This window comes from Babylonia areolata, chromosome 25 (genome assembly GCF_041734735.1).
Source record: "Babylonia areolata isolate BAREFJ2019XMU chromosome 25, ASM4173473v1, whole genome shotgun sequence".
NCBI lineage: Eukaryota > Metazoa > Mollusca > Gastropoda > Neogastropoda > Buccinidae > Babylonia > Babylonia areolata.
This window is the reverse complement of record NC_134900.1, coordinates 28,913,641-28,923,640: the sequence shown is the minus strand read 5'-3', so window position 1 is coordinate 28,923,640 and position 10,000 is coordinate 28,913,641. Positions and strand designations below refer to the sequence as shown.

The 10,000-nt window shown below is 47.9% G+C and overlaps 1 protein-coding gene across 2 annotated transcripts in view; it reads right to left on the bottom strand.

Moving 5' to 3' along the window:
- LOC143299526 (uncharacterized) overlaps nt 1-1,243 on the bottom strand; it is a 66,728-nt gene extending 65,485 nt beyond the window's left edge. For both annotated transcript variants that reach the window (XM_076612797.1, XM_076612798.1), the window contains exon 1: nt 890-1,243. The gene's annotated coding sequence lies outside the window, so the exon portion shown is untranslated. The remainder of the gene's footprint in view (nt 1-889) is intronic.
- Between the last annotated feature and the right edge of the window lie 8,757 nt (nt 1,244-10,000).

Below are 10,000 nucleotides of genomic sequence, written 5' to 3'. Positions count from 1 at the left end.
AATACAAATACCAAAAAATATATATATCAACTTGAATGATCAAATGACTTCATGTTTCGCACGGCATCGGCACATGAATCAGTCCCCGCGCGGCTGACTCACCTCCGCTTCAAACTGGATGAAACTGAAACTAGTATTTCGCAAGCTGACATTTTCAGTGTATCAGTGACTCAAGGTCTACTGGATAATTGTCACCGTGACTCATACGTAATTTCGTTTTAATAGTCTTCGCGGCCACAAGATGGAAATGAATTGAAAACTCTTGTCAATATCATTAGCGGCATCTGGCGCTCTCACTGTCCCGATTCATGATTCGCGGTGCTTTTTCTACAACACTACATAGGAGGTGTGTGTGTGTGTGTGTGTGTGTGTTGGGGAGTGGGGGTGGGGAACGTGAAGAGCCTGTTGGGAGGGTGAAGGGGGTCTGGGCGGTGGTTGCGGGGAAAGCAATAATATATATGTATATATATATATGTGTGTGTGTGTGTGTGTGTGTGTGTGTGTGTGTGTTTGCGCGCGCGCTTCCTCAATAATACCTGTAATTCTGTTCTTTCATTCTAACCCAGCATGCTCAAACTTGGGCCATCACGACGGTGAACTTGGCCTCAACTGCGAAACAAAAACACCCGCCATATTCACCCAACAAAGCTAATTCCGCGACGATGTTAAGTTCACCTACCGGCTCCTTACCATTTAAATGGGACGGAAACACGACTCGGAGAAAGAAAGATTCCACAAGGTAATGTCGGCAATTTAGCATCCTAAATTCCTGGAGCTAAGTTTAGGATGCTACAGTGCAAGTTTAAAAGACCGCAGTAGCTGAGTGAAGGAGAGAAAGCGTTAAAAAAAAAACCACACACACAAAAAAAACATTATAAAACAAACTTACCGCAAGAAGAACACTCGTAGTCAGTGTACCCACCACACAAAAATTCACACACTGTCTTTACTGTGTCTTGTGTGTACGTACGAAGCGGGGAAAAAATCCAAAAAAAAACCAACCCAGGCGTGGTGGAGGCGGTGAAGAAGGAAGCTGGAATAAGACGACGAAGAAGGTGGTGGTGGTGGAGGAGAAGAAAAAAAATATGGAATCCAGAAACAACCACAACCCGTACCGCTTGCAGACAGATGAGGCGAGGCCAGCTGAACTAACCACCGATGCTCACCGCTTTGAAGGCGACGAGGAAAAGTGAGCCACAGAACAGCCACGCTCTCACATGAAGCGCCACTGACGCCGCAGGTCTTGCGGTTGTAGAGGTGGTAGCGTGCACGTGCTGTGTAGCGTCCGGGCGTGTGTGTCTTCGGTCGTGTGTGTGTGTGTGTGTGCATTCCTAGGATATTCAATTCACATTTGAAGACGGTGTCATCCTGATTTGCCTATCATCATAGTTCCTGATCCGCAGATCACTAAGTGACTGCATGTTGATTCCGATTCACCTTTTTTTCCAGTTCGTCAATGTATATAATACCTATTGGGTTGACGTGTCTACCCTCCCCCAGTCAATGTGTATAATACCTATTGGGTTGATGTGTCTACCCTCCCCCAGATCATCAGTACAGTCTACCGCTTCTCAGAAAGTTCTTCAGTTTTTTCAGTTGCGTCTGTGCACAACACGCCTTTTTGTTCTGCTTGCGATCTCAGTGAGATTTCGTATCTGTCCTCAAATATATTCCTGCTATTACTGAGTTATCCATGTACGCGCGGCAGCAGTGTGTGTGTGTGTGTGTGTGTGTGTGTGTGTGTGTGTGTGTGTGTGTGTGTGCGCGCGTCAGTGTGTGTGTGTGTGTGTGTGTGTGTGTGTGTGTCCCAGGATGTGTGTGTGTGTGTGTGTGTGTCCCAGTCTCTGTGTGTGTGTGTGTGTGTGTGTGTGTGTGTGTGTGTGTGTATGCACGTGCGAGCGCGTGCGCGTGATTGAAAAACCGAAGAGAGACCGGAGAGAGGAGAGGGGCGGGGGTGGGTGGGAGGGGAGGGGGCTAAAGAAAGTCAGTAGGCGAATCGAAAACGGCGGGAAGGCGAGACTGAAAAGAGTCAAACTCAAAAAGCCACATCGGTATTGTGCGAGCTGCACGATCATTCAGTTCAAAGCGCACTGAGACGGTGGATCGCACAGAGGAACAGCCGGTGAATCGGTCCTCAGTGCTTCTTCCAGACCACACAGACAATCCTTTCCCTGCTGCTGCCGGGTCCGAGTCCATCTGTCTGTTTCTGTGTCCAAGGTCGAGCACTGACTCCAGTCTCTCAATCTCATTTCTCGCTGTTGGTCTTCCGCCCGCCAGTAACATAGCAAGACAGCAAAATACTCATCTGTCACTTCAGTACTGAAAACGGTGTCTTATCTTTCCGTTTTGAGAGTGTGAGAGAGAGAGAGACTGAGAGAAGGGAGAGAGAGAGAGAGATGGGGGGACGGGGGGTGGGGGGGGGGGGGGGGGGGGGCAGGGAGGAGAGATGAACTCGGCGGAGAGAGATGGGGACGCCTGAGACAGAGCAACTGCCTGCATGGCTTTGCGGGAAATTTAAAGCAACACACACACACACACAACACACACACACGGAGAGGGAGAGAGCGAGCGAGCGAGAGATACATTATATGCATGAAAAACTGAATAGACTGAGCCCAACACCCAATATTGATCCAAGCCGGTATGTAGTTTACCTGTGGTGATAAATGTCTACCTTCTGCGTTGTTGTTTTTGATTTGTTGGTCAACAACGAAAACAACTGACTCCTATTTCAGCGTCCCGGCTAAATTATTGCACCTATTGGTTACAGTTTCATGGTTTGTGGAACTGACCAGAAACAGAAAAAGCGAGATGGTGGCACGTTAGTTCAGTGACTGAATCTTCATGAAAACTGAGTGAAATAACATACAAAATACGTAGTCGAAATCCACTGAAAATGGGTTACAACATCGTAGTAGTAGTAGGGACTGGCAGGTTATCTGCGGCCAAGACCTCTCGGCCTTCTTTATGTCCCCATCGAATCATCATCTTTACTTCTTCCCTTTTATTTTATTTTCTTCTTTCGTTTGTTGTTGTTGAGCGGGATACGCAAGTACGCTTCTGCCAGAACTTTCTTTTTCATTCATCATAACTTTTTTTCTTTTCAGATGGTATTGGTGTCAAGGAGATTTTTGAAAGTGTGTTAGTATTTTGTGCAATTTTAACTTCGGTTGGTAGTGCATTCCACATTTGTGCAATTCGATTAGCCAATGATTTTTTTTTCTTTCTGAGGTTGGTGTTGTAGTGTTCTAAATAAATTTTCTTCGCTGAGTTTCTTGTACTATCGTAATCAGTCCAACATTCTATAGATATGCCTTGCATTTACCGTAATGGTAATATCGTTTCATACATGCACACACAAAAAATGCCGGCGGCAAAATAGGTACCTGAATTCATGGATGTTAAAATGTTCGACAAAAATATAAGAGAGAAAGAGAGACAGAGAGTGAGAGAATGTGTCCTCAATCACCCGAGTTGCTAAATGGCGTCGTCTGCATTCCTGAACAAAAACTGCACTGCCGTGCCTTGTTGAAACAACACTGTTGATTGGCTGTGTGCCGCTGCGCCGGCTCAGCCCAGTGTTGGCTTGCCGCGCATGTGCAGTGCAGCACTTTAAGTCACAAACTTGTTTTCATCACCTGTGAAAAAAGCCAGAGAGGGCCGAAGATCGGATCGAAAAGTTCGGCGGCGTTCCAAGCATCTGAGCTCACAGGGTTGGGCAACCAGGTTAGCGTCAAGTAAAGTGACGGCGCGCGTTTTAACGAGTGATCAGGACGCCGGTTGCGGGATGCAGTCAGTGGTGCCAGACTGAAAACTGACATCCCGGAGACAGAGACCTGGGCATCTCACGCTGTTTTTTTTGTTTTTTTTTTTAATTTTATTTGGCAGGTTCGCCATTAAGAAGGGGCGGAGTGATGCCGGCTCACCAGACGAATGAAGAAGATCGTGTTGAGAGACTGACTGACGCTTAAAACACACTCAGCTGAACACGGAACATAAACACACAGTGAACACTGACACGGCACGCACAGTGCACCCCCCCCCCCCTCGATTTTTTTCCTACCCTCGTCTAATATCACTTAAGAGTGAAAAGACGTTAAACTAAACTGAACTTGAACGAACGAACACACATACACATCGTGCACACTGGCACACACACACACACACACACACACGCCTGAGACTGGAGAGACAGACAGACAGGCACGGACTGAGACCGGCAGAGAGAGACAGAGACGGGAAGGGGGTAGAGGGGTCAGTGGGGTCAGTGGGGTGGAGGTAAAACCATCAGGGGCATGGGATCGTGGGGCGTGAGTGGGTGCAGAACTGATGTACAGGAATGTATTCCGTGTACCGTGTGCGCAATGGAACAAGTCCAGCGGCATCCGTCCCGGCCGGCTTTCAGCACACGGTATCTCAGTGCATCACAGGTACCCGTAAGTTGTCCATCACACACAGTATCAGTCCATCACACGCAGTACTCAGTTGTCCATCCCAACAGTATTACTGAGTCCAGCATGTACCGAATTTGATCAGAAGGAGGGGCTGGGAGAGTGGCAGAATGTGAGAGAGCGGACGAACAGGAATAACAGTAATCATCGCAGTGGGAGGAAGAAAAAAAAAAAGAAAATACAAAAAAGACACGCTGTCAAAGAAACAAGGTTTCAAGTGGAGGGATTGCAATGACACGATTTTAGCTTTAAAAGATTAAATGTCCCATAGACTTTTATATGGCAATCGGGGCAGTGAATTCAAGTTCATATCCACTAGTGCCAGAAGGGCTTGGCATAGAAAGGCGGGGACCAGTCCTCTCCCTCCACCGACCATTTTAGGAACCTTCACCAGTCGATGCCGCCCAGTTTCCAGCAAACTAATCACTCAGTGACCATCCGTCCGAAGGCAGCACCCTTCAACATCACACTTGCCCAGGCAAACACATGCACTTCCGACTTCAGCGAGGACAATGCAGAAGACTTCACTGAACAACCAGCCTCAAGGAGTCACTGACGAAACAAAATTATCAGAAATAATGTCCAAGTGGTACAAGGTAATTGAAATGAGAAAGTTGGATAGTTCGGTTCAGTTCAGTTACTCAAGGATGCCTCACTGCGTTCGGACAAATCCATATACGCCACACCACATCTGCTAAGCACATGCCTGCCCAGCAGCGTAACCCAACGCGCTTTGTCAGACCTTGAGAGAACTGAAATGAAAGAGGACCCCGGTTTCTTGAATTTGCAGCCACCAACAATATGGTCGGAACTAATACTCCTGGAGCCAGTTGCATTGCTCGGACGTAAGGGCCTAGTATGGTCGTAACCCGCTACTGACTGTGTGTAGTATGGAACTGACCAATGGCGTAGTTCGGTCAACGTAGGCATTTGGTCACGTGTAACTGTCAAAAAGTTAGAACCAAGCAATGCAACTGGCTCCTGGTGTCCACCAAACTACAAGAAGATGGACACGACACATCCAAGACAGTATACCCCACAAGCAGATTGATTACACCCTGGTACCCGAATCGCGAACGCTTATGATCAAGAGTTAACATCGCACGCACCCGCAATTCTCCGGGGGCAGATACACGAAACGACCTTGGTCTGGTGATGATGACATTCAGATTGCCTCTTAAGAAGATCAGCAAATCAGTTTACAAGATTGTGGTTCAGCTTGAAGAAATTCAGAACCCTGCAGTAAGGTGATAGTTCAAAGCATTTATTGAAAGGAAGTTTACACTTCTGGGAACTCTAGATGAGAACAATAGGAGCCAGTTGCATTGCTCGGACGGAAGAGCCTAGCATGGTCGTAACCCGCTACTAACTGTGTGTAGTATGGAACTGACCAATGGCGTAGTTCGGTCAACGTAGGCATTTAGTCACGTGTAACTGTCAAAAAGTTAGAACCAAGCAATGTAACTGGCTCCTGAAGTCTGCAGTCAACGCGTACAACACAGCAGTACTTGAAACAACCAATGAAATCAATGGAAAACATCGAAACGAACAGCAGCTGACAAACATCAAAGCAGCCCTTCATGACCTTTCAAAACGGTCGACTGTCACTGTTCAGTGGGTTCCTTCTCACTGTGGGGTCACGGGGAACGAAAAGGCCGATGCTCTCTCCAAGGCAGGCAGCAAAATGAAGCAGTTCAGCCACCCCGTGACTTACAGAGAGGCCAGGACCATCATCCACATCCGTTACCAGAACCAGTGGAAGAGAAGGCTGGGTGCAAACAGTGGTGTCGATCCAATCCACCAGCTCCAGAGACACCAGCAGACAGTCCTCTTCAGACTGAGAACTGGCCACTGCCGACTACTGAGTCACCTTCACCGTATGAAGATCGCCCACACTGATGAGTGTCCATGTGGCACTGGACCCCAGACCCCTGAACACATCCTCCAACACTGCCCAACCCATGAAGCTCTACGGCGTCAAACCTGGCCAGGGGGCACAGAGCTACAGGCGCAGCTTTGGGGAGACCGCCACGACCTGGAGAAGACCGTGGGTTACATCGTGGCGACAGGGGTGACCGTCTGACGCAGCCAAAACATCGAACGCAGAAGAAGAAGAAGAAGAATGGAAAACATCAGCGCCTCAAAAATCCTCAGTCAAGCTGGGTCAGAACGGAGATCTCAGAGCTGTGTGACAAGAGACGCCAACTGAAGAAAGGACAAGGTGACCCAGAAGGCGCACAGAAGTACAGAAAATCAAACAACGAAGTCAGGAAGAAGACGAAGAAGGAGAGAGAAAAAAACCTGATCTGAGCACCAGTGTACACTGACTGAAGAAACCCTGAACAGAAATAGCATCCAGAAGACACATCAATTAAGCGGTGAAATACCTCACCACGTAGAAAGACGAAACCAGAAAGCATCACATCGGATGAAGGTTCAAAACCTGAGATCGTGGAAAAGACTGCACAAACAACAGCTGCGATAGCAAGACAGACTCCAACTCATGTGGAGAGACAAGAACATCGGTGCACGCGCCAGGACGCACCTGTTGTGCTCCAGTGCCTGATTGTTTCGTCAGTCTTCATCTTTGCCTGCGAAACTTGGCCACTCTCAGCAGACATGCAAAGAAATGCGCTGGTCAACTCACGAAGCGTGGTTAACTCACTCAGTACGGCCAGTCTTCTCTTCTCCTCTACACAGACCCCTCGGATGTCCAGTGGGTGTCTGAACGAGCCAACCTTTAGCTTCCGTCGTCAGAACTGTGGTATTCTTTGTCAACATTCACCTCTTCAGTATAAGAGCGTTCCGCTCGCAATATTTTGATGATGGTAATTGGGGTGAAACGCTGTTAACGTCGTCTCTTTCGCCGTTCGTATGGAGAGAGTTAATTGATTTATTCATTATCTTATACAAGGAACGATTAACTTTTGAATGCAATGCCACTGTCTCTTGTACACGTCACGCCGCACTGGGAGAAGCGTGAGCGAAGGAAGCAGGGCTCAACTTCTGGAGACGTTTTCCCTTGCAACACCTGTTGTGGGAAACGGTGCTGCGCATCCAGAATCGGCCTCTTCTCCCATACGAGGACACACACCGACAGATAAGCCTGCCTGCCTGCCTGCTCATCCGTCGGTCCGACGGGAGACTCCATCACCGCACTGACAAAGATGCACATACAGTAGTTCACTGGAAAAACCCAGACATTTCGTCACAATCACTTAACATTAAAGCGTGCAAAAGAGTGTCCATGATTTAGCTATCACACAGACAATGTTATCTGGAGAACTGATTTATGCTTCCTGGATTAAAGTTTTCAGATTAAAAAAAAGGAGAAAAAAAAAGAAGAAAGAAATGCGCTGCTCAGGCAGGTATCTGCTTAGTGTATAAGAATATGTCAGAACCCAGTGGCGCCTCTTTGAGTAACAGAACAGAACAGAACTGGACAGCAAATGCCTACATGAAGGTCTTTGTCATCAACTGCACAGATCATAATTGTGACAAACAAAGAGAATCCAACAAGCAATACGACCTCACGGTGGCCGCCTCACAGTCGTCAAGAAACGGAAAATGATGTCAATGGCGTGGACATGTTTCCCGCTCCATATAACTTGCAAAGACTACCTTCCAAGGGACAGTCGGACGAAGCCGAAGACGAGGAAGATGGAGAAAGAAGTGGGAAGACAATACCCAAGAATGGACAGACATGAACCTGGCGGAATCCCAGAGAGCGGTGCAGGACAGAGACAGGTGGAGGAGAGTGGTGGCGATGTCTTCAGTGGTGTCCCAGAGACATCAGCAGAAGTCAAGAGATAGGTAACAGGTATAACAGTTGAAGTCAAGCAAGGTAACCACCGTTCATTCACACCCCGAGTGGAGTGAGAGAATTGGAGAATAGTGCCTTTCCCAAGGTACACAACACCAGGCCGAAACGGGGCCTCGAACTCTTGATCACTGGTGAATCACTGGCCTCGAACTCTTGATCACTGGTGAATCACTGGCCTCGAACTCTTGATCACTGGTGAATCACTGGCCTTGAACTCTTGATCACTGGTGAACACTGGCCTCGAACTCTTGACTGGTGAACACCGGCCTCGAACTCTTGATCACTGGTGAACACTGGCCTCGAACTCTTGATCACTGGTGAACACTGGCCTCGAACTCTTGATCTCTGGTGAACACTGGCCTCGAACTCTTGATCACTGGTGAACACTGGCCTCGAACTCTTGATCTCTGGTGAACACTGGCCTCGAACTCTTGATAGCTGGTGATCACCGGCCTCGAACTTTTGATCGCTGGTGAACACCGGCCTCGAACTCTTGATCGCTGGTGATCACCGGCCTCGAACTCTTGATCTCTGGTGAACACTGGCCTCGAACTCTTGATCACTGGCCTCGAACTCTTGATCGCTGGTGAACAACACTGGCCTCGAACTCTTGATCACTGGTGAACACTGGCCTCGAACTCTTGATCACTGGTGAATGACACTGGATCAAAAAAAGAAAAGAAAAAAAAAAGAAAAAAAAAAGGCCACCGCCTCACTGCCTGTGCCACAGCACCACTTTTTTTTTTTTAGCTGGCACCAGAATGTCACTGAAATACGTTCGTTTTGATCTGGCCGGGTGGGCCTTCACCACTTTAGATGCTATCTTTCACAGGGTAATTTCCTACTCGAGTGAGCGTCCCAAATTCAGGGAGCTAGTAGTTTAACGGCAATTTTCGTGCGTATTTGATGCCGTGCTGTCTGTCGGCAGTAAAATGTTGTGACCCATATTTTGTAAATATGTTCTGGAATGTGATTGTTTTGCACTCGTAGCCTACATTTTGTCTCTTTCTCTTAATATGAAAAAAAAAAAAATCTAACTTTTTCTTTCTTTCTTTCTTTTGTTCATCTGACTTTCCATTTGTTTTCCCATACCCACTCCCCCCCCCTCCCCCTCTCTTTCTCTCCCCCTTCCTCTCCAGCTTCTGTCTCTGTCTGTATTATGTCTGTCTGTCTCTCTCTCTCTTTCATATACGTGCGAGTGTGAACTTATGCGTGCTTGCCTATGTCTGTGCATTTGTGTGACTCTGTGTGTGTGTGTGTGTGTGTGTGTGTGTGTGTGTGATGACGAATGTACGTGTACTGAGAGAAAGACAAAGACAAGTGGTTTATTGTACATCGGCCTCAAGCCATAAAACAAACACATGGGAAGGGGCGGTGTAGGGGGAGAGTGGATGGGTGGGGGGCAGGGTCTGGTGCGGTCGGGGGTCGGGGTGGTGGGGCGGGGCGGAGTTGGGGGGGGGGGGGGGGTTGGGGGGGGGGGGGGTCGGAGGGGTACGATCTTCTGTCTCCTTATCTCTCGAATAGCCCCAGACCAGGTTCGTTGAATATATTCAGGAACAATTTAACATCCCCAATCCCTTTGATGTAGCCACACAATACCGAAACCAGTTTGACATAAAATTTCTCTTATTTGTGTAAACCAGCAGTTCTTTCCCTTTTCATCTAAATACCCTAACTTGTCGTTAGAGAGAGAGAGAGTACAAAATATCAAATATACATGACGTCC